At 35.8% G+C, this 26,339-nt stretch overlaps 1 long non-coding RNA gene across 1 annotated transcript in view; it reads left to right on the top strand.

Annotated features, from left to right (window-relative positions):
- LOC135968029 (uncharacterized) overlaps window positions 1-24,357 on the top strand; it is an 89,542-nt gene extending 65,185 nt beyond the window's left edge. The window contains exons 2-3 of the long non-coding RNA XR_010582453.2: window positions 17,456-17,621; window positions 20,976-24,357. This is a non-coding gene — a long non-coding RNA (uncharacterized lncRNA). The remainder of the gene's footprint in view (window positions 1-17,455; window positions 17,622-20,975) is intronic.
- The last annotated feature ends 1,982 nt before the right edge of the window (window positions 24,358-26,339 follow it).

Here is a 26,339-nt window from a genome sequence, read left to right as displayed (position 1 = left end):
TTTTTAGCTTTTTTTTTTTTTTTAAGTACCTCAACCTTTATTTAGGTCACTGATCACTACACGCAAGTCCTAAAAAAAAAAAAGGTTTTTTTCATACATATAGGCTTATCATTTATAACAGTAAGTTATAAATGATATTTATATCACTTATAGAGATTCATTATAATACAATAAAGAAAATTATCAAAATACCATGAACTTTCACCTGCCTTTCTTCAAGGTTACAGTCTCAAATGACTCATAAACTAATCTGCAATGAGGTCTACATAAAAGTGAAATGATGGTATCATAGTTAAGTGTTGTATCATTTTATCACTGCCAGTTAATGTAACGGTATTTATCTAACAGGAACTTTTTATAAAACTTAACTATTCTTTAAAATACTCTAGCAGGAAAAATAAAGTGGTGGGGGAATTAAAAATAGATAAAACAAGAACAACGAAAATTTGAATTGTTAAAGTAAGGTGATGGATATAGGGTTGCATTACTATTCTATTTTGCATATATTTGAACATTTTCTATTATATGATATTTTGAAAAGGTGTTAAGAAAAATAAAAAGAAATATAAACCTGTGCACAATCATTCATCATATCAACTAATGTAACACAATTAAGCTAATAGCCACTTTTTCTTTTTCTTTTTTCTGAGACACAGCCTCGCTCTGCTGCCCAGGCTGGTGTGCAGTGGGGCTATCTTGGCTCACTGCAGCCTCTGGCTCCTCAGTTCAAGCGATTATCCTGCCTCAGCCTCCTAAGGAGCTGGGACTACAGTCACGCGCCACCATGCCCAGTTAATTTTTGTGTTATTAGTAGAGATGGTGTTTCACCATGTTGGCGAGGCTGGTCTCGAACTCCTGACCTCAAGTGATCCACCCACTTTGGCCTCCCAAAGTGCTGGGATTACAGGCATGGGCCACCAGGCCCGGCCCAGTTTCTTCCTTTTTTATTTATTTATTTATATATATATTTATTTATTTATTTATTTATTTATTTATTATTATTATACTTTAAGTTCTAGGGTACAGGTGCCTAACGTGCAGGTTTGTTACATATGTATACTTGTGCCATGTTGCTGTGCTGCACCCATCAACTCATCCTTTACATCAGGTATAACTCCCAATGCAATCCCCCCTCCCCCCTCCCCATAATAGGCCCCGGTGTGTGATGTTCCCCTTCCCGAGTCCAAGTGATCTCATTGTTCAGTTCCCACATATGAGTGAGAACATGCAGTGTTTGGTTTTAAAGAACCTGCCTACTCTCTTCTTAGTGCCTGTGCTAATTTAAATTCTCATCAACAGTCCATGAGCATTTCCTTTTCTCCACATCTTCACTAGCATATGTAAGACGACACTTGTATTTTTTAGGACAAGAGGGGTAAAGGAGGTGGTCTGGGCCAAGGCAGTATTTTGTAAGTGGAAAAGACCTTATCTCTTTTCAACTTGTACTTTAACTCATGACCCACATTTTGTCTTTCAAATGCTATGTCAACATTCAAAGGCAGAGTAGCAAGAAAGTTTGAGGTGTGGAATAAAACTGTGACACACAATAGTGTTTCCTTCTTTACATGTTCAAAAGAGAGCAAAGGATTCTAATGGAAATGCTAAATGTTTTGCCACATGAATATATTTATACCAGTAATGAAATGGTTTACTAAATAATTTTTTAGAAATCTTACATTAAGATGGCTGTACAGAACATAGATTTGGAGAATATAATTTTAAAGACATTGCATATAGATATCTGACTCAAGAAATTATTTTCTAAAAAATAATATAAAACTTAAAAGTGTAATGTTTTTCCATGGTATGCAATGGGCAAAATCCAAAGAGCTGGAAAAATCTGATAAAATGAATGATCCATTTTTTTCTCTGTAAAAATGTTAGAACGGGGTCAGGGAAGAGCCTCTAGATTAAAAGAGATTTAAGAGATGAATCAGCCAATTTTAATATATAGACTTTATTTAGATTCTGATAAAATAAATTGTAAACAAAGTTGCACAGAACTTATAAGACACTTTACAAAATGTAACCAATGACAGCATATTTCATAATGTTAAAGAATTCATTTTATTCAGGTGTTACAATGTTTAAAACATAATTTCAATTATTTGGAGTACATACTGAAATCTATACATATAAAATAAGTTAAAGAATTTGACTCAGAAATTTAGTCTTGGAAATAAAGCCAACGGACAACTCTTAAAACCTAATTTCGAGTATTTTAAGAAATTCCTGTCACAAACAAATACATTTTTAGGTTTCTTGGTATTTACAAATGATTGCATTCAGGAGAAAATAATCTTTCCTACTAAGAGAGTAAAGGGGAAAACCACGCATTCAATTTGTAGAAAAAAAGCCATTTTAGTTATTTCTATTTTTATTCGAGCAAAGTATACCCGAGTTGGCCTATTTTTCCATTTAAGCCTATTTATTATTGCCATCCAACGTTCATTAGATGTTTTTGCTCCTCTGGGAGAAAATACCCTTTAATGCCCCTTTCTAACTACAGGGCTATTGTGCAGAGATGCTACCTGGTGTATGTCTGGAAGATAGCAGATTGTGGATCCCAGGTAGGCTTTGTGGGGTCATACTGCTGGATGAATGACTTTGAGGATATCACTTCCTGTAAGTCTTTTTTTTTGGGGGGGGGGGTACCATGTTATAACTATTTTTATTACACTTTAAGTTCTAGGGTACATGTGCACAACGTGCAGGTTTGTTACATATGTATACATGTGCCATGTTGGTGTGCTGCACCCATTAACTCGTCATTTACATTAGGTATATCTCCTAATGCTATCCCTCCCCCATCCTCCTACCGCAAAACAGGCCCCAGTGTGTGATGTTCCCCTTCCTGTGTCCAAATGTTCTCATTTTTCAATTCCCACCTATGAGTGACAACATGCGGTGTTTGGTTTTTTGTCCTTGCAATAATTTACTGAGAATGGTGGTTTCCAGCTTCATCCACGTCCCTACAAAGGACATGAACTCATCCTTTTTTATGGCTGCGTGGTATTCCATGGTGTATATGTGCCACATTTTCTTAATCCAGTCTGTCATTGATGGACATTTGAGTTGGTTCCAAGTCTTTGCTATTGTGAATAGTGCCGCAATAAACATACGTGTGCATGTGTCTTTATAGCAGCGTGATTTATAATCCTTTGGGTATATACCCAGTAATGGGATGGCTGCATCAAATGGTGTTTCTAGTTCTAGATCCTTGAGGAATCGCCACACTGTCTTCCACAATGGTTGACCTAGTTTATATTCCCACCAACAGTGTAAAAGTGTTCCTATTTCTCCACATCCTCTCCAGCACCTGTTGTTTCCTGTCTTTTTAATGAACGCCATTCTAACTTGTGTGAGATGGTATCTCATTGTGGTTTTGATTTGCATTTCTCTGATGGCCAGTGATGATGAGCATTTTTTCATGTGTCTGTTGGCTGCATAAATGTCTTCTTTTGAGAAGTGTCTGTTCATATCCTTTGCCCACTTTTTGATGGGGTTGTTTGTTTTTTTTCTTGTAAATTTGTTTGAGTTCTTTGTAGATTCTGGATATTAGCCCTTTGTCAGATGAGTAGATTGCAAAAATTTTTTCCCAATCTGTAGGTTGCCTGTTCACTCTGATGGTAGTTTCTTTTGCTGTGTAGAAGCTCTTTAGTTTAATTAGAACTCATTTGTCAATTTTGGCTTTTGTTGTCGTTGCTTTTGGTGTTTTAGACATGAAGTCCTTGCCCATGCCTATGTCCTGAATGGTATTGCCTAGGTTTTCTTCTAGGGTTTTTATGGTTTTAGGTCTAACATTTAAGTCTTTAATCCATCTTGAATTAATTTTTGTATAAGGCCTAAGGAAGGGATCCAGTTTCAGCTTTCTACATATGGCTAGCCAGTTTTCCCAGCACCAGTTGTTACAGTTAAGTCTTGAATCCATTTTGATTTTATTTTTCTATGCAGTGAGTGATACTGTCTCGTTTCATTCTTATGCATGTAGATATACAGTTTTCACAGAACAATTTATTGAAGAGACTGTCTTTTCACCCATATAGATTGTTGATGCCCTTATTGAAAATGTGTTGGTTGTTAATATGTGGATTTATTTCTGAGTTCCCTATTCTGTTCCATTGGTCTATATTTCTGCTTTTGTGCCATTACCACGCTGTTTGGTTACTATAGCTTTGTAGTATATTTTGTAGTGTAGTAGTGTGATGCTCCTGTTTTTGCTAAAATTAGCTTTTGTTATTCTGGGTATTTTGTATATACTCATAAAATTTTAGGGCCGTTTTTTCTGTTTTTGTGAACAATGACATTAGTATTTTGAAAAGGTTTGCATTTTATCTATAGAATGCTTTGCTTAGTATGATCATTTTCAAAACATTAATTCCTCCAAACCATAAACATGAAATGTCTTTCCATTTTTGTGTGCTCTTCAATGTCTTTTATCAATGTTTTGTAGTTTTTATTGTAGAGATCTTCCATGTCTTTGGTTAAGTTTATTTGTAGATTTTTCTTTATAGCTCTTGTAAATGGGATTGCTTTCTTGACTTCTTTTGTAGACTGTTTGCTTTTAGCACACAAAATGCTACTGATTTTTGTATGTGAATTTTTGTATCCTGCAATTTTACTGAATTTATTTATTAGTTCTAACAGTTTTCTGGCAGAGTCTTTAGGTTTTTCTAAGCATAAGATTATGTTGTCTGTAAACAAAGAAAATTTGAGTTCTTACTTTCTCTTTGGATGCCCTTTATTGACTTTCTTGGCTAATTTTCTGACTAGGACTTCTAGTACTATGTTAAATAAAAGTGGCAAAAGTAGGTATTCTTATCTTGTTCCAGATGTTAGAGGGAAGGCTTTTAATTTTCCCCCATTGAGTATAATGATAGCTGTGGGTTTATTGTACATGGGCTTTATTATTTGAGGTATGTTCCTCCTATAAGCAGTTTGTTGAGAGTTTTTATCATGAAGGAATATTGAATTTTATTGAATGCGTTTTTGGCATCTATTCAAGCGATCACATAATTTTTATCTTTGATTCTGTTAATGTGATATATCACATTTATTGATTCACATATGTTGAACCATCCCTGCATGCCTAGGATAAACCCCACTTGATCATGATGAATTCTTCCATAGCACAACAGATATGTTTCAGAATTCAGTTTCCCAGTATATTGTTGAGAATTTTTACATCTATGTTTATCAGTGATATGGGCCTGTAGTTTTGTTGTTGTTGTGTTTTTGTCTGATTTTGGCATCAGAGAAAGCCTGGCCTCATAGAATGAGTTTGAAAGTATTTCTTCTTCCTCAGTGTTTTAGAATAGTTTAAGTAGAATTGTTACTATTTCTTCTCTTAAATGTCTGGTAGAGTTCAGCAAACATTCTTAAATGTCTGGTAAAGCCATCAAGTCCTCAGCTTTTCTTTGATGAGAGACTTTTTATTATTGCTTTCATCTTGTTACTGGTTAGTCATGTGTTTGGGTTCTTTATTTCATCATGGTAAAATCTTAGTAGGTTGTATGCCTCTTGGAATTTTTTCCTTTGGTCTAGGCTTTCCAATTAATTGGCATACAGTTGCTGATAATAGTCTCTGATGATCCTTTGAATTTCTGTAGTAATGTTTACTTTTTCATCTCTGATTTTATTTATTTGAGCCTCTCTTTTTTTCTTAGTCTAAATAAAGGTTTTACAATTTTGTTTATCTTTTCAAAAAAATCCAACTTTTTGTCTTGTTGATCTTTTCTATTTTTCTTTAGTATCAATTTTATTTATTTATGGCTGATTTTTAAAATTTATTTTCTTATACTAATTTTGAGTTTGCTTTCTTCTTGCTTTTCTAGTTCTATCATTAGGTTGGTTGTTTGACGTCTTCCTACTTTTTTAAAGAAGGCATGTACTGCTATAAACTTCCCTGTAAGAACTGCTTTATCTGTTTCCCATAGGTTTTGGTGTGTTGTGTTTCCATTTTCATTAGTTTCAAGACAGTTTTATATTTCTGTCTTAATTTCTCTGTTGACCACTTGTTCATTCAGGAGCATGTTGTTTTATTTTTATGTATTTGTATTGTTTCCAAAGTTCCTCTTGTTATTGATTTCTAGTTTTATTGCATTGTGGTCAGAAAAGATAGTTGCTATGATTTTGATTTTTTAAATTTGTTAAGACTTGCTTTGTGGTCTAATACATCTGATCTATCCTTGAGAACATTCCCCGTGTTGATGAGGCGCATGAGTATTCTGCAGCTGTTGGGTGAAATGTTTGTATGTGGTATTTTGACATGATTGACCTTCAGATTTCAGATATGCACTCTTAACTAGGAACCAATATCATATGAAAAGGTATACTACATTTATTAGTCTGTCTTCATGCTGCTGATAAAGACATACCCGAGATGGGATAATTTATAAAGAAAGAGACGTTTAATGGATTCACAGTTTGACGTGGCTGGGGAGGCTTCACAATCGTGGTGGAAGGTGAAAGGCGTGTCTCACATGGCAGAAGACAAGAGAATGAGAGCCAAGTGAAAGGTGTTTCCCCTGATAAAACCATCAGATCTTGTGAGACTTATTCACTACCATGAGAACAGTATGGGAGGAACTGCTCCCATGATTCACTTATCTCCAGCTCGGTCCCTCCCATGACACAAGGGAATTACTAGAGCTGAAATTCAAGATGAGATTTGCATGAGGACACAGCCAAACCACATCACTACAGAAGAATTATTTAGTAAATATTAAGTCCTGAAAATAGAAACACATACTTAATTATGTCTGAAATACGGGAAGCTATTTATTTCATGATCCTTGTAATGGACATTGTCTATTTTTATGTTCAGAATCTATATCTATATTATCTGTATCTATATCATCTTTATGAAAACTCCTTTTACTAAGAAAAACCATTGCATGGGATTTGGATGGAGTGACTTCCTCTCCCACTCCCATGCCTGACCCCTATAAAGGGTTAGACACATGATACAGGACTTGTGTAGCTGAACACTATATTCCCTTAGTCTCAGTGACTGCCTCATGAGCAGACATGTGTTACAAACAGTGGTATTTTTAGGATTTTTTTGACCAGTCCCAAATAAAGAAAGATGGACATTTGGGGTATTAAAAATCCCTGATATACAAAGAAGCAAGAACTACTGTGTCAATAAATTCTGCCCTCTAACTGACATTTTTTGTTTTTCTTTTTTGTTTGGCTTGGCCAGTTTGATTTGAATTTCTATGGCAATTAAAAGTCCAATTAATAGGATCCACTGGAAACATTATATACAAGGACAATGAAATCTGAATTCACAAGTGATTTGTCTAAGTCAGCACACACCTGGTTAGCAGGGGACCTATGCTTGACATTGAGCTCTCTTAATATTTGTTCTCTGATCTCGTATTTCCTGGTTACCTGCAATGTATCAGACTCTGGTGGCACGGTGGTAAGCCTCTCCTCATAAAGCTTACAGTTGATTTCTCTTTACTTCTCCATGTCAGTCTGAGAAATGTTTTGATGAAGCTGTATATTTCTAAACAGTTTAGTCTACAAGACAGTATTTCCAAAAGTACTATTTTGTTACAATAAATTTAACTGCAGAGGATATAGTGAAAGGTTTTCCATGGAAGCATAAATATTAAATTTAAATCTTAAAACTTTTTAAACCTTTAATTTTATAGCTAAAATAAAATAAGAAGTAGGAAAATTAAGCCACTCTCCTGTATTCATACTCTCTTCAGTTTATTAGAGTTTTGTTGCTTAGTTCATTAAGAAGACTACATACAAGAAATAGTGAACTTTTTCTTAACCATATTCATATAATAGATGCAATATATCTTTTGTTACAAACACAATTCTTAGAATCTTACCTTAAATATCTTAAGTGCTATATAAATACTATTAGTGGAATGATTACTATGAAAATGTGTAATTGCCAGCTGTTTGTATTGCGATAATGATACAAGAAACCTAAGATTCTTCTGATTCTTTCACTGTGCCTCAGTGTTTCAATAACTCTTCACCTCTTGCCTAATTCAAATGGCCCCAAACAGTTAATCTCCAAACCTCCCATCAAGGCAGGGAAACCAAGTTCTAAAATGACTAAAATGAAAATGCTAAGTCTGATGTCCACCTGACTTTTTATCTATTTGATTCAAATGTTTATTTTCACATACCAATTTATTAGGCAAAGGAGGCAAATAGATAATGTACAGAACTTTAATTATTAAGATAGATCTATTCTTAAATAAGCAGGTGATGTTTTCGGTTTTTGCTTTAAATATGTGCAATTTATTTTATGTTGATTAAATCAAAATAAAACTGTTTACAAAACCAAAATGTATGAGATAGATCTAAATAAGCCAATTCCTACTCACAGGAAAGATGTCCACAATGTATTGAGTGGATAAAAACATATAAAGTGATAGCCATATCTTTTGTTAAATACACGTAAGTGGAAAATGTTAACTTTGACTGTGGGAATACAAGGAGTTTTCACTTTTAAGTTTAAATGCTACCAAGATAACTCCCAATGATTCCTACTTCCTGCAATGAGCATAGCCAAGATAACTCCCAATGATTCCTACTTCCTGGGATTCACTTTCTTTGCAGTTCCCTCCCATGTTGTATCAGGGTTTTCTGTGACCAGCAGAATGTGGCAGAAGTGAGGATATGTCACTTATTAAACACATCTTGAAAAGAATCATTTCTTCCTTTTTATTTCTTGCTTGGATTGTTTTCTCTGGAGGATACAAAAGTGGCTTTATGGCAAGGTACACATGGAGGACTGAAGCCTCCTGCCAATAGCCATGTAAGTGAGCGATCTTAGTAGAGGATCCTCCAACCACAGCCCAACCTTCAGATGACTGCAGCCCTGTGTGACATTTGACTGCAACCTCATAAGGAACCCAGAGAACCATTCATTTGAGCCATTCCCATATTCCAGATTCTTAGAAACTGTGTATAGTAATAAATATTTGTTGTTTGAAGACATTAAGATGTGGGGAACCTTGTTACATAGAAATAATTAATACAACTTATATCACTTTTCTATTTATTATATGTGTGATTATATATATTCATACAGACATACATACACATAAAAGAGCTGTATTGAGGTATAATTGACATATAAAATATATAAATTATATAATTTGTTAATTGTGTGCATGACATAAATGGTGTATATACATGTGTGTGTGTATATATATATACACACACACACAAACATGTATATATCCTAAGTCATCACTAAAATCAAGATAATAAACACACTCATCATGCCCCCCCACAATTTCCTTATGCCCTGCTGTTATCATTCCTTCTTGACCTGCTGTATTCCTGTCATAAGGTAACCACTGTCTACTTTCTTTTACTATAGATTATTTTGTATTTTCTAGGATTATGTGTAAACAGAATCACACAGTATGTACTTACTTGGTTTGACTGCATTCACTCAATCTCAATGAATTATTTTGAGATGCATTCACATTAATCCATCCACATAGAAATAGTTCATTCCACTTTATTGGTGAGTAGTAATGCATTTTATATACAGTATTGGATATCCCACAATTTGTACATTCACCTGTTTATGGGAATTTGGATTCTTTAAAGTTTTGGACTATTAAAAAGCTTCTATGAATTTTGTGCACAAATCTTTACTGAATATTTGCTTTCTTTTCTCTTCAGTAAATACCTGGCAGAGGAAATTATATCATAGGTGTATATTTAACTTTTTAAGAAACTGCCAAGCTGTTTTTAAAAGTGTTTGTGTCATTTTACATTCCTGGAGAGTTTCAATTTTTTCACATCCTTGGTCATATTTGTTATAGTCATATTGTTAAATTTCAGTCATCCTAATAGATGTGTAGTTGTATCTAATTGTAATTTTAATATGCATTTTAATGACTAATGAGGTTGAACATCTTTTTCATGTACTTAATTGCTATCCATATTTTTTGTGAAGTGTCTGTTAAGTCTTTTGCACAATTTTTTATTGTGTTGTTTTAAAAATTATATATTCTTTTTATGTTCTTTATCAGAGATATGGTTTACAAATTTTTGTAACTTGCCCTTTGATGCATTTAATAGTGTCTTCCTCAAGCAGGAGTTTTACATTTTTGTGAAGTTCAGCTTATCAATTTTTTAAATAAGATAATTATTTGCTTTTCTGGGGAAAACTTTCAAATAAAGATTGGCAATAAGTGTTTTTAATAATAAAAGTTATATAGGAAAATGCAGAAATCACCTACAAAAATTAAAATCAGCCATAATATCACTGGCCAGAGATAATCAGTGGTTTTCTAGCACACATTTCATCCCTCTACCTTTTTAATAATGGAATCCAAATATGTTCTTTTGAAATCTGCTTAACATATCATATCACAAATGAGTTTTCATATTAATATATTCTATAATGTAATTTTTAATAAAGCCATAGTGGTATCCTCAAAATTCAGAAACATACAGAATGTATTCTTGCATATCAGTCAAATTCAGAAAATTATTGAAAGAAATTTAAAACTGAATAATTGATAATTAAATTGGAGCTTTTCTTTAAATTATTTAAAATAGAAAAGGATTAACTTGTGACTGCTTTTCTTTTGGTATATTTCAGCATTTTTAGGGTTTCTATGTTAGTAATGTACCTAAATTTATAATTACACTTTCCTACATATAGAAGAGAAAAATAATTTTGGAATTGAGTTTTTTTTTTTTCCATTACAGTGGAGATTTTGATATAAACAAATATTTAAAATTCAAGATGTAGTCATTTTATAAGGAGACAGGAGATGAAAATTAGGAGGTATAAATGAAAATGTTTTGCCTAAAGTTGCTGGATCCTGATTCCCATAGTCACTCAGAATAATGTTGCTGGAACCTATCCAACATTATACAAACTTTCAGGCTCATTGAAATGGAGACAAATAATATATTTTGAAAACTGCATGAAATCCATCCATAAATAACCAAATTAAGCCTTTGAAGATGGAGATAACTTTCTATAAGATTCAAATCAATTCCATGAATGATTCAATAAGGCTGACAGCATTTCAGCCATCCAAAACCATCCAGACAGACTGGAAAACACGTTAATCTTCTTGTAGAAAAATGTGACCCAAGAGAAATGAAACTGTATTAATTTGGTTTGTTGTTAGGAAAAAGTACTAGCCAAGTTTTACAACTAATTTTTCCATTTTCACTGTGAAAGAAAATGAAAGTAAGGAGGCTATAAGTCAGTTCTACTGGGTCAGTTATGACAGGTGTTTTAACACCGTTTTGTTTTCTTTCTTGTCTTTTTTTTTTTTTTTTTTTTTTTGACAGAGTCTTGCTCTCTCGCCCAGGCTGGAGTGCAGCAGTGTTGAGAGTTGACAATGTGCTAGCAGCCCTCACTCTCAGTGCCTCCTCGGCCTCAGCGTCCACTCTGGTGGCACTTGAGTAGCCCTTCAGCCCGCCACTGCACTGGGGGAGCCCCTCTCTGGACTGGCCGAGGCCAGAGCCGGCTCCCTCTGCTTGCGGGGAGGTGTAGGGGGAGAGGCACGGGCGGGAACCGGGGCTCTCTGCAGGCAAGTCCAGGCCAGCGCTAGTTCCCCCGGGGCTCGGGCGCAAGCTCCTCAGGCCCCACACACGAAGCGGCAGGCCGGGGCCACGGGCCCAGGGCAGTGAGGGGCTTAGCACCCAGGCCAGCAGCTGCAGAGGTGGTGCCGGGTCTCCCAGCAGTGCTGGCCCCGGGGTGCTGCACTCAAATTCTTAGCTGCCTCCCCGCAGGGCAGGGCTCGGGACCTGAAGCCCACCATGTCTGAGCTCCCGCCCTGTGGTGGGATCCCACGGGGCCCAGCCTCATGACAGGCACCGCCCCCTGCTCTGGGGCACCCGGTTGCATTGACAGCCTAAGGGCTGAGGAGTGCAGGCACGGCTAGGGACTGGCGGGCAGCCCCGCCTGCAGCCACTGTGCAGGATCCACTAGGTGAAGCCAGCTGGTCTCCTGAGCTGGGTGGGGACTTGGAGAACTTTTCCGTCTAGCCCTCTGTGTCTAGCACAAGGATTGTAAATGCACCAATCACCACTCTGTGTCTTGCTCAGGGTTTGTAAATACACCAGTCAGTACTCTGTGTCTAGCCCAAGGATTGTAAATACACCAATCAGTACTCTGTGTCTAGCTCAAGGTTTGTAAATACACCAACTGGTACTCTGTATCTAGCTAACTCTGTGTCTTGCTAACCTAGTGGGGACTTGGAGAACTTTTCTGTCTAGCACTCTGTGTCTAGCTCAAGGATGGTAAATGCACCAATCAGCACTCTGTCAAAATGGACCAGTCAGCTCTCTGTAAAATGGGCCACTCAACAGGATGTGGGTGGGGCTAGATAAGGGAATAAAAGCAGGCTGCCAGAGGTAGCTAGCGGCAATCAGCCTTCCACACTGTGGAGGGTTTGTACTTTCGCTCTTTGCAATAAATCTTGCTGCTGCTCATTTTTTGGGTCCATGCCACTTTTAAGAGCTGTAACACTCACCGCGAAGGTCTGCAGCTTCACTCCTGAAGCCAGCAAGACCACGAACCCACCAAGAATGAACAACTCCAGACTTGCCGCCTTTAAGAGCTGTAACACTCACTGTGAATGTCTGTGGCTTCACTCCTGTCAGTGAGACCAGAACCTACCAGAAGGAATAAGCTCCAGACACATCTGAACGTCTGAAGGAAAAAACTCCGGACTCACTGTCTTTAAGAACTATAACACTCACCCCTAGGGTCCGCGACTTCATTCTTGAAGTCAGTGAGACCAAGAACCCACCAGTTCCGGACACAGTGTGATCGCGGCTCACGGCCACCTCTGTCGCCCAGGCTGCAGTGCAGCACTGTGATCGCAGCTCACCACAGACTCCATCACCTGGGTTCAAGTGATTCTCCTGCCTCAGCCTCCAAAGTAGCTGGTATTACAGGTCCATGTCATCACACCCTGTTAATTTGTGTATGTGTATTTTTAGTAGAGACAGCGTTTCACCATGTTGTCCAGGCTGGTCTAGAGAACTCTTGACCTCAAGTGATCCGCCTGCCTCAGCCTCCCAAAGTGCTGAGATTACAGGTGTGAGCCACCACGCTGGACTAACACAATTTTCCAAGAGCAAAATGCCAACAGAGGATGCTAGATGAGGCCGCACTGATAGGATTTTGTAATTAGAGAACTGGGACACCCACATGAGTTTTGACCAAGCTGAAAATTGTTAAGTATTGACCAAATTAGAAATAAATATGTGTATTCTCCAGTGGAAAACTACAGTCTTAGAAATCATGCTAATGAATGTTTGGAAGAGATACTGAGCACTTTCCCTGCCTTTTAAAATCCTCCCTACAGCTCATGGTCTGAAGCCGTAAACCTACATTTCCCACTCTCCTTTGATGTGGGATTTAAGTTTAATTCCGACAAAGGGATCAGTGATAAGAGATTTGAATGATAGAATTGAAGTGTTTTTTGTTGTTGTTGTTTGTTTTGTTTTTTTCTCTAGGAGCAAAACATGAGATGTTCTGCAGGATATAGACGTAAGGTTTGCAGCAGCATCTGGGTGAGCTTCTACAAATCACCTGCTATAGGCAACTGTAGGCTTCAGCTGAGAGCTTCAGGGATCCCTTCCTTAATTCCCAAGCTTTCTGTTTTTCTGAAAGTCTGCAGTGGCATTCTGTGACCTTTATTCTTCCAGTCCTATTAACAGCTTTTTAAGTATCCAGTTCTCTTTAAGTATCCCTTCCTGCTAAAACAAGCAGAGTGGTGTCTGTTTTTCAGCAAAGGTGTGACAGATAGAAAGTTTAAATGTTAAGGTTACTTGATCGAATTCTTAGTTTCCACATATGGTGTACACACTGAAAATTTCATATAAGGCAAATATTTTCCATAACTTTGTTTCCTGTATTTAAGGTTGACAAGAAGCATGAGCAGTGGCATGGTTCTAGCTGTTCCATAACAAAATTTTGTTTACACAGTGTATTTAGAGGGTAAACGTGCAGGTTTCTTACATGAATGTATTGCATAGTGGTGAAGGTTAAGCTATACTGTACCCATCATCTGAATAGTAAACATTGTATCCAACCAGCAGTGTGTAAGCTTCCTTTTTCTCCACAACCTCACCAGCATCTGTTATATTTTGACTTTTTAATAATAGCCTTGCCTGCTTTTTACTGGGGTTATTTGCTTTTTTCTTGTTTAGATATTTGAGCTACTTATAGATTTTGGATATTAGCTCTTTGTTGGATGCATAGTTTGCAAATATTTTTCCCATTCTGTAGGTTGTCTGTTTACCCTGTTGATTGTTTATTTTGCTGTGCAGAAACTTTTTTGTTTAAGTCATTTTTGTCTATTTTTGTTTTGTAGTGCTTACTTTTGAGGACTTGGTCATGCATTCTTTCCCTAAGCCAATGTTCAGAAGAGTTTTTGCTAGGTTTTCTTCTAGAACTTTTACAGTTTCACATCTTATATTTAGATCTTTAGTTCATCTTGAGTTCATTTTTGCATATGGTGAGAGGTATGGTTCCAGGTTTATTATTCTGCATATGGCTATCCAATTTTCCCAGCACCATTTATTGAATAGAGTGTCATTTCCCCACTGTATATTGTTGTTAAGTTTGTCAAAATCAGTTTGTTGTATGTGTGCGGCTTTATATCTGGGTTCTGTGTCTATTTTTATAACAGTACCATGCTGTTTTGGTTATCACATCCCTGAAGTATAATTTGAAGTAATTTGAAGTCAGGCATGTGATGGTTTTTTTTTTTTTTTTTTTTTTTTTTTTTTTTTTTTTGCTTTGGGTTGCTTTGGCTGTTCAGGCTCATTTTTGGTTCCATATGAATTTTAGGATTTTTTTCCTAATTATGTAGAAAAATGACATTGGTAATTTGATAAGGGTTGTATTAAATCTGTAAGTTGCTTTTGGACAGTTATGGTCATGTCAACAACGTTGACTTTTCCAGCCCATGGGCATGGGATGTTTGTGTCATCTCTAATTTCTTTCATCAGTATTTTATAGTTCTCCTTATAGAGATCTTTTACCTCTCTGGTTAAATATATTCCTATGTTTTTATTTTTTGGTAGCTATTGTAAACAGGATTGCCTTCTTGATTTGATCCTTACCTAGATTGTTATTGGTGTATAGAAATACTACTGATTTCTGTATATTAATTTTGGATCCTGAAACTTTACTGAATCAGTATATCAAATCTAAGAGTTTTTTGATGGAGTCTTTAGGTTTTTGTAGATATGAGATCATGTCATCAGCAAACAGGGATAATTTGACTTTTTGACTTTTTCTTTTCCAATTTGGGTGTCTTTTTTTCTCTCTTGTCTAATTGTTCTGGCAAGAACTTCCAGTACCATGCTGAATAAAAGGGGTGAAAGTGAGCATCCTTATCTTGTTTCAGTTCTTACAGGGGGTGCTTTCAACTTTTCTCCATTAAGTATAAAATTGGTTGAATAACAATATTTTAGTAGGAGTGTTGGAAACGTACATTCCTCATGAAGACAAAATATTGTGATAACATTATCTGGAATAGTTTTCTAGATTGATTATTTCAGGTAATTATCTGGTATAATTATCTAGGTTATCTAGATTTTCTGGGAGTGGGGGTGTACAAGGAGAGAAAACCTAGGACTTACAGTTCTTTCTTTTAGCTCCAGGCAAGATTGTTTCAGAGAAAGTTCTTATAGCAGCAGTCCAGAGACCAGAAAAAGACCCAATGAGAAAAAATATCCTACCATAAAGTGTTACGAATGGCCAGATTTTTCTTCTGAATCAGTAAACAATAGAGAACAGAGAGATTTTTTTTATTTAGAAAAGGAACAATTTTAATCAGTGCTTTGATTGACCCTTTATCAAATACGTCACTAAGAGGACTAACTTTAAAAGAAATGTTTAGGACTTCTAACTCTGACAACCAAACTTAGTTGCAGGGAAACCATTTAGGGAAAAAAAAATGACATATATTGCAGGTCACACATTTTATTCAAAATTTTAGTAGCTTTATTGAGCCTCCCAGGGGAAAAGATACATCCTTAAATCTTAAGATTGTCTCCGTTATTGAATGAAATACTGGCAATGAGAAAACAGGTGCCACTTTGCAGTCATTAAAATATTAATAACTGAAGTTATTTGAGAGTAGGAGCACAAAGGCTGCTCTTTTGATCTTTTATCTATAAATTATGTGATGGGCTGAACTGCAGAATTTCCATGGATACATGTTAGCACACATTTATCATTACACATATCTGACATTTAAGATAAGACTACAAAACAGCATTTGGGAACATAAAGCCAATAAAACAAACAATCTGAGCATTAATGAATTCAGAAGCTTGCCATGTTCCTGAATGGAAAAACAATATTTTTAACTGGCTAATTCATGTCATGTTAATATCTACATTTTCTATAATATGAATGTAAATGAGACATTTGTTTTTCTTTAACCTTTCAAACCTTATTCTGTACTTTATGTGGAAAAATAAGGACAACATAGCCAAAACATTTTGAAAAAGATGTGATGATTACCAATTCGGTGCTACCAAAGACTGAAAAGTATTGTAAGGGGCAGAGTGGCATAACAAACACGGCTTAAATAAATCATGCTGCATTCATGAAAGAGAATACGCCACAGCCACAAGAAAATTAGGTGCACAAATTGACCAGAAAAATGCTGGTGATACATTGTTAATGTGGGAAAAAAATCCTAGTAGACCAAAGTGTTTCACATGGTTATATTTGTGTAAAAACTGCACATGCATCTATAGACATATATGCAAATGCCTTCATTAGTGTAGAAAAACTTGGTAACACACCAAACTTCTAATGTGGTCATATTTAAAACATAGTGGGAGCCAATGTAGACATGTTCTTCCTAGTTCGTGTATGTGGGGTATGTGTGTTGAAGCGCACATGTGTGATATTTAAGGTGATGACTTTATGGGTAATTTCCAAATTTTTTGGTATTTTCAGTATTATTCAAATTAAAACACAAAGAAATGTGTCATATACTACTTTCTATTAGTGCACACACTTATAACTATACATTTATGCAAGAAAGAAACTTTGATATTTATAAACATGACTGCTGTCTTTTAAGAAGCGCTCCCTTTTATAAAAATGGGCTTTGTTGCACTGAGAAATTTTGGTTTTGTGAGGACAATTTGGGATCAGGAGTCAGGAAAACCTGAATCATGATTCAGGTTTGCATGATTGCTATGATTCGGATGTGGCTTGTCACTGACAAAACTCATGTTGACATTTAATTGCCAATGTAAAAGTGTTGAGAAGTGGTGGGACCGTTAAGAGGTATTGTGGGTCCTGAAGGATCCACCCTGCAAGAGGAAATTAATGCAATCTCACTCTCAGTGGAACTGGATTAATCAGGAGACAGGTCTTCATAAAACAAGGCCTCCTCTCTTATTTGGTCTCTTCACATGAGCTCACTTCCTCTTTTCTGCTTTCTGCTTTCAGGGTGACATTGCTGTGACAGGCTGACATTGCTGTGGGCAGGAACTAGAGGGAGAACAATCTAAGAGACCTGATTCTCATCAGAAAGAGAATCTGCTATAATCCTCATCTTGAGAATGTATAATCTCTAATCCTCATCTTAGACTCACCTCTACCTGGTGACTTACCGGTAAGCAATAACATGTGACTGAAATAGAGGTCTTGGAGCAGCCAGGCGTTTGCCATGGTGGGTTTGTTAAAATCAATATCACATTTATTTAGATAAGAATACCAAGTCATACAGAATGTTCTCCCTGGCAAACCGGGTTGAGATGGGAAAGGAAGCTGTTTAATAAAATTTCTAATTTCTCTCTCTCACTCACTTTGATTTCTAATCTACTATATGTAAAAAAAGAAGTCTTTTCTAGTCACTGAGGTCAAGGTGCACTGGACTTTATTGAACAAAATGGATAGCTAATGAACATTGATAGGTTGTCCAGAAATTGTCAGTCCTGATCTCCTCACTACAACAAAGACCTTGCTTATAAGGCTCCTTTATATATGGCCTGCGTAAAACACCTGCTATAGTACTTGGAAGAGAGCATGCTCAATAGACGACAATTGTTAAGTAGTAGTAGTAATAGCCTGAGATTATTCCAATTAGTTTGAAGTGAATAATCAATACAAATGAATGAAGTACCTGCTAGTCATAATTGCATGGGCGGACTTTCACCTGCTTGTAAGGATATGTTGCATCAGATACTCGTTGGTCTACACCAATATCGACAAGGTGAATGTACCCACTTTGATTGCTTTAGAATGACAGGACGCCCACTTCTTCCCTCCTGAGCCTGAGGATAAGCACATTACTAAATGCAAGTTTTGTTAGAAGGAGGAAGGGAGGAATGGCTACTAGACAAGCAACCAACAGTGTCTCTTACTATCCTCAGCTTTCCCACTTTTTTGTCTGCCACTTCCTAGCAAATCCCATAACCATATGGTTCTGAATTTAGTAGATGTGTGATGAAGTGAGCATTAAGAATTTCCATATGGAAGTCTTTTCTGTATATCTCATGCAATTTTATGCTTTCAGACTTTCAGACATGCTGCTACCTTTGCTTGTCATTCCTTTATGTTTCTCATCTTATTCAGTCTTCAGATTTAGCCAAAGTATCCTTTCATTCATTTATTCAATCTAAATCTGACAAATATCTATTGTCTGTTATATGTTAGGCACGGAAAAATTATAGGCACAGCCTCTGATGGAGAAGATAGAGACATAAATCAACAATTAAAGCACAGCATAGAAAATGCTAATATGGAGGTAGGCATCTTAGCCCCTAGTCACCAAACCCACCTGAGATAGGAGGATAAACTTGTTGGAGGAGGAAGGCTTAAATGGTATCTGGAAGGATGAGGAGTCACTAAGGCAGGCAGGAATAATAGTTCTGCCTATGTTCAATGTACAGGATTCTGAGAGAGTATGTGTGATGGTGAATTTTATGTGTCAATGTGACTGGGCTAAAGGATGCCCAGATAGCTGGAAAAAATGTTATTTCTGGGTATGTTTGTGAGGGTGTTTCTGGAAGTGATTAGCATTTGAATCAGTAGATTGAGTAAAGAAGATCTGCCCTCACCAATGAGGGTGAACATTATCCAATCTCTTCTGGGCTCAAATGGAGCATAAAAGTCGAAGAAGGGCAAACCCTTTCTTTGAGCTGGGACATGGATCTCCTGACCTTGAGCGTCAATGCTTCAGTTTCTAGGGCCTTTCCCATGCAGACTGGGAATTATGCCTTTGGCTTCTCAGGCTTTAGACTCAGACTGAATTACACCATCCCCTTTCCTGGTTTTCCAGCTTGCAGACAATATATCATAGGAGTTCCCTGTCTGCAAAATCATACTTCTTTTTTTTTTATTGTAACTCATTTCCCAAGCCATGCTTTTTTAGGTCCCTGAGTCCCCACTCAGACAGGAAAGCTTGTCTCTAGATTTTTCCAGTCTGGACTTTGTCTGAACTAATGTGCCTCTGCTGATTGCTGCATGCCTATAACGGTTGCCTAAGAGAGTGTCCATGTGTGTAGATTTTTGAAAATGCTGGTGGAAGAACTCTTACTATGGAATTGCTTTAGATAGTCTTCCACCTTGCCTTTAGTAAAAGTAAAATTTAAACTTAGAACAGTCATAAGTCATTTAATGATAGGGAAATGTTCTGATAAATGTCATCAGGCAATTTTGTTGTAGTGTGAACATCATAGACTGTACTCACAGAAAACTGGCCTACTACACACCCAGGCTATGTGGTACAGACTGTTGCTCCTAGGCTGCAAACCTGTATAGCCTGTCACTGTGCTGAATATTGTGGGCAATTATAACACAATGGTATGTGTGTATCTAGACATAAACAAGATACAGTAAAAATACAATATAAAATGTAAAATGTATACACTTACATAGGGCACTTACTGTGAATGGAGCTTGCAGGATTAGAAGTTGCTCTGGGTGAGTCAGTGAGTGAGTGGTGAGTCAATGTAAGGCCTAGGATATTACTGTACACTACTGTAGACTTTGTAAACACTGTACACGTTGGCTACACTAAATATATGTAAAATATTTTCTCTTCAATAATAAATTCATCTTACTGTAATGTTTTTACTTTATAAACTTTAAAGTTTTTAACTTTGACTATTTTGTAATAACATTTAGCTTAAAGATACAAGCACATTGTATACTTATACAAAAATATTTTCTTTATTCTTGTTCCCTGAGGCTTTTTTCTATTTTTTTTAATTTTTTTTAACTTTTTAAACTTTTTTTTTTTTGTAAAAACTAAGACATAAACACATTAGTCTAGGCCTACACAGGGTCAGGGTCATCAGTATCACTGTCTTCTAGCTCCACATCATGCCCCACTGGAAGGTCTTCATGGGCAGTAATATGAGTGGAGCTGTCATCTCCTATGATAATAATGTCTTCTTCTGGAATACCTCCTGAAGGATCTGAAGCTGTCTGACAGTTAATTTTTTATTTTGTAACTAAACTTTTTATTTTGTAACTAGAAGGGGTACACTCTAAAAGAACAATAAAAGTGTATAAGTATATCAACCAGTAACATAGTTATTTATTATCATTATCAACGACCGCTATTCTTTATTATCCATGGGAGAATTGGTTCTAGAACCTCCCTGAGATAACAAAATCCATGATTGGTCAAGTCCCTGATGTGAAATGTCATAGTATTTGCCCATCGTCTATGCACATCCTACCATACACTTTAACTCATTTCTAGATTACTTATAACCCCTAGTATGATGCAAATACGGTAATATGGAACTGTCTCCCCACCCAAATCTAATGTTGTAATCCCCATTGTTGGAGGTGGCACCTGGTGGGAGGTGACTGGATTATGGGAGTGGATTTCTCATTAACAGTTTAGTACTGTGTTGTTGGTACTGTCATGATAGTGAGTGAGTTTTCATGAGATCTGGTCATTGAAAAGTGTTTGATGCTTCCCCTCTCTCTCTCTCACTCCTGCTTTCACCAGGTGATATGCCTGCTTCCACTTCGCCTTCAGCCATGATTGCAAGTTTCCTGATGCTTCCCCAGAAGCCAGGTAGATGCTAGCATTATGTTTCCTGTACAACCTGTGAAACTGTGAGTCAATTTAACTCCTCTTCTTTACAAATTACTTAGTCTCAAGTGTTTATAGCAATGCAAGAATGGACTAATACAGACAGTAATATCTAGTACTAGGTAAATAGTTTGTTATAACTGTATTGTTTAAGGAAGAATGACAAGAAACCAATCTATACATGTTCAGTACAGATGCAATTTTTAAAAAATATTTTTGATCCACCATTGGTTGAATCTGTGAATGTAGAACCCACAGATATGGAGGGCCTACTCCGTATGTATTGCATATGATACACTTTTATACAGCTGGTAGTGCAATAGGTTTAACATCATCATCATGACAAACAGGTGAGTAATGTGTTGTGCTATGACATTATCATGGCTACAAAGTCACTAGGCAATAGGAATTTTTCATCTCCATTATAATCTAATGGGCCCACTGTCATATATGTGTTAGTCATTGACCTAAATCTTATGTGGCACGTGACTGTATTCAATTATAATAGCTTTTTGGACATTTCATTTTTCTGACTTTGGGATTAGTATTTTAGTATTTCTTCCTCTTACATTGTATACTTTAAAAATATTTTAATAGTTTTTTCATCTATGTCTTCTATTGTGAGATGTGTGTTTTATAATATTTGGAAGTATGTTGGGTCTTCAGTTAGAAATAATAAATATTAAATGGTATAAAATTAGTTTAAGGTTTAAATTGACAAAAGCCATTTAAAAGAGATTTTAAAAATTTATATGAATGCCCTAATGGAACTCCAGTTACATGTCATTACCTTATATATCAAGCAGAAATAAATCACTATTAATTATTGAAATTTTAATGATTTTAATTGTGAATATAAAAATGAGAGGAGATACAGTAATTTGTATGAATTATTTGATCACCCATCCTTGAAAAAGAGACAACAATTATATTTTCAAATGTGAGTCAGAAGCAAAGCAGAGAATATTTTATTTATGCTTATTTAACAAGTTAATTGTAATCGAATGTGTAAAGTATTAAATGAAAATTAAATGACTAAATCTCTTCATGAGAGATGAGTGATATAATTGCACTGTTTCCATGAATATAACTTTTTTTATTATTTATACTTTAAGTTCTAAGGTAGATGTGTACACCGCGCAGCTTTGTTACATATGTATACATGTGCCATGCTGGTGTGCTGCACCCATTAACTCGTTACTTACATTAGGTATATCTCCTAATGCTATCCCTCCCCTCCCCCTCCCCCCACTCCATGACAGGCCCCGGTGTGTGATGTTCCCCTTCCTGTGTTCAAGTGTTCTCATTGTTCAATTCCCACCTGTGAGTGAGAACATGTGGTGCTCGGTTTTTTGCCCTTGTGATAGTTTGCTGAGAATGATGGTTTCCAGCTGTATCCGTGTCCCTGCAAAGGACATGAAGTCATCCTTTTTTTATGGCTGCATAGTATTCCATGGGGTATATGTGCCACATTTTCTTAATCCAGTCTATCATTGATGGACATTTGGGTTGGTTCCAAATCTTTGTTATTGGGAAGAGTGTTGCAATAAATTATGTGTGCATGTGTCTTTATAGCAGCATGGTTTGTAATCCTTTGGGTATATACTCAGTAATGAGATGGCTGGTTTAAATGGTATTTCTAGTTCTAGATCCTTGAGGAATTGCCACACTGTCTTCCACAATGCTTGAACTGGTTTACAGTCCCACCAACAGTGTAAAAGTGTTCCTATTTCTCCACATCCTCTCCAGCACCTGTTGTTTCCTGACTTTTTAATGATTGCCATTCTAACTGGTGTGAGATGGTATCTCATTGTGGTTTTGATTTGCATTTCTCTGATGGCCAGTGATGATGAGCATTTTTTCATGTGTCTGTTGGCTGTATGCATGTCTTCTTTTGAGAAATGTCTGTTCATATCCTTTGCCCACTTTTTGATGGTGTTGTTCCTTTTTTCTTGTAAATTTATTTGAGTTCTTTGTAGGTTCTGGATATTAGCCCTTTGTTTTTATGATTTTTGATCTAACATTTAAGTCTTTAATCCATCTTGAATTAATTTTTGTATAAGGTGTAAGTAAAGGATCCAGTTTCAGCTTTCTACATATGGCTATCCAGTTTTCCCAGCACCATTTATTAAATAGGGAATCCTTTCCCCGTTTCTTGTTTTTTTCAGGTTTGTCAAAGATCAGATGGTTATAGATGTGTGGTATTATTTCTTTTTGTGAACAGACAAATAGGAAGATAGACTGTTATTGCATGTGAAAGTCATTAAACAGAATCAATTATTGATGAGCATAAGCTTATTATTTTCAATTTTTCAGTGATGATTAGATTTTTTAAATTGCTTTTAAAAATTCACCCAGAATGACATATTTCATTTTCTAGTGTTTCTGTGTATATTCTATATTTTGCTAGTACTTGGTCACCCCTGTTGCATGATAATGCATAACGTTGAACCAATTTACTAAAATCTATGTAATTGAACTCTAATTCATCAATGGCAATATAAAATTTGCCTTAAATCAAAGTCTACCCTTTGTATATCTGTAGGTTTCGGTTTTATTTTTTTGTGACAAGAGCGAACCGTGATGTAAGCAAATGTCTTACTCTTCAAAGTTGTGACCTTGTAATTTAGTCATTTATAGACTCTTATCTGAACCAGTAGCTTTATGAGGAAACATCCCAAGAATTAGGATGAGAGATATTGTTTCAGCTGCCTTTGGGCTGACTTCAGATGGCCATTATCTTATTATGAAACTAAATTTTGTAAAAAGATGTGACAAAATATTCATGTATCAGAACTGTCACCGGATTTGAAAGCTTCAGTAAAATAATTTGATTGGATAATGTTGGAGCCAAGAGTGACTTCTAATAGCAAAAACAAACAAAAAACTAAAATCTCCAAAAACTCTTCAGGCAAATTATGCTGTAGAATAGTGGAAACCCATTAGAATATTTTGTCAGTTATGTGTTAGCTGCTCACCATCTTCATGCATCTCCTTGGATAAGCCAATCAAGCCTTCTAAATGTCTTTGCTCATTTGCAATATAAAAAAGTGGACTATTATTAAATATCCCTTGGGCCCAAATTTTCTGATTCAATAAAGCAAGACAAGAATAAGCAAAGTGCCAAGTTTTATTCCAGCTAATATAGCCTTAAGCCATTCACATGTACACATTCACATTTTATGTCACATAGATAACATAAAAAATAGGAGGAAAACTTTAGGACCATTTCAAATTAAGGTTTGTAAAGAAGCCCAGTAGTAAAGTAAGTGTAAGAACACTTCCATATGAAAAATCGGAATAAGTAAAAACATAAACATAAGACATGGACAATTCAATTTTAATGCTGTTTTCACACAAGAAAGGCCTTATTCATCCCAGGCCTAAGAACCTAAATTATTTCTCCAAACTAAGACAGGGTGTGTCCGGCTTTTCATGGAGGAATCACATCTCAATGCAAATAGAAAGGCTTTCCCATATGATCCACAGCAAAGTAAGAGAGAGGCTGGTAGGTATATTCATATTTCTTGAACTTTAATTCAGTTCCTTTTACTGTCAATTTTCTTTAAAAAAAAAAGTATTCTTAAATCATTTTAAATATTGAAAGATAAGAGAGGCAAAAGATCTTTCAAAAGGATCTAATGGCTAATTGTTTGGAACTATCAAGTTACTATGTGATAGTCCTGATAAATGAAGTAAAGATAGATTTTGGCTGCTCCTCAGTTTCTGAAAGGCAAAAACTACAGTTTAATTTATCATTGCCTTTAATATATATCTTAGATTTTTAAAATTTCAATTTAGTTCCTCCCTTTGCACAAAAATCTAATTTTACTTCCTCAGTGAAACGGTTTAAGCAATTTGAGTGTTTTCTGCTACAATGTGCATCAGAAATGTTTATGATGTAAACATCAAAAACATGTTGGAAGTAAAATAATCTCGTAACTTAAACTCAGAGTATCTTTTTAGTGCTAGTACAGACCAAGTTAAAATTGCTAATTGAAGTTTAATAGATTATAGCCTAAGGACATTGTCATAAGAGACTTTTGCTTTTTTCTTCTGATGTCAACACAGTGTGTCAAAAATGCTTCCAAGAATAAAATGTTTTCAGTCTTTTTAGTTTATTAGCAAACATTTGTTACAATTTTAATCCTCTCTTATGGAGAGCAAGTACTAATTAAAATGCAATGAGTAACCAACCATTGCACAGCTGGTTGCCATCTCAGAGAGTTAGTCAAGCAGCCATTTCGTTTACAATATGACATGAATGGTCAAAAGTCAGATTGTTGACAATCATATCATATGCTGTGGGCTTAGATTTTGCTTGTCATTTCTAAGACTCTCCTGGGAAGTTGTACATAAAATAGTTTCTGCTTAAAGTTAGAAGGAAAATTTTGTTCTTTGTGTTCAAGGAAAAGGAGTAATTTATTTGTGGGAAGTTATAACAGTAATTGTTTAGGTTATTTTAAATACCTACATATGTATACACACCATATAGGTCTGTGTGTGTGTGTGTGTGCAAGCAATTATATTATATGTAACTACTATACTCTACAATTTATTTTCTCCCTTGCTCACACATTCTATTTAGCACTGTTTATCTCTATTGGTAAAAATTCCAGATTGCCAGAAAGATGACATTTGAGATAAAGTATGTGAAAATGTTTGGTAAAATGCTTAATGCAGCTAAGTTTTCACATATTTGTGGAAAAATTTTTGAAGGTTTTATATCTCTTTTGGTCTTTTCTTTTTCTTTTTCTAAAATTATGACATGACTTGCTATTAGTGGAAAATACTTGCGTTATCTCACACATACCATTACACAGCAATGTGCCATTGTCAAATTGCAAAATCTTGAAACCTATAGCAACAGCCTTCCAAATTATATCCTTGATTTTAGGGACCATGATAAATAAAAGTGAAAAAGCAGGCAGGCTCACCTTGAGAAGAGGGGAACTATATCAGAAACAGAAAAACAAGGAGATAGTAATTCAGAGACATGGGCAAAGGAAAATAATGGATTTTAAGAGAGATCCACAATGAACCTACATCATTATGGTTCCCTCAATGAGAATGGCTTTCAGAACTGCCTTCTGAATGTTTCTCATTTTTTTAAAATTTAGTTTTTATTTTTATTTTTTAATTATACTTTAATTTCTGTGGTACGTGTGCAGAGTGTGCGGGTTTGTTACATAGGTATACACGTGTCGTGGTGGTTTGCTGCACCCATCAACCCATCATCTACATTAGATATTTCTCCTAATACTATGCCTCCCCTAG

The sequence above is a fragment of the Macaca fascicularis genome, chromosome 17 (assembly GCF_037993035.2).
Source record: "Macaca fascicularis isolate 582-1 chromosome 17, T2T-MFA8v1.1".
NCBI classification, from domain to species: Eukaryota; Metazoa; Chordata; class Mammalia; order Primates; family Cercopithecidae; genus Macaca; species Macaca fascicularis.
The sequence above is the reverse complement of the archived record's forward strand: the minus strand, read 5'-3'. Positions and strand labels throughout refer to the sequence as shown.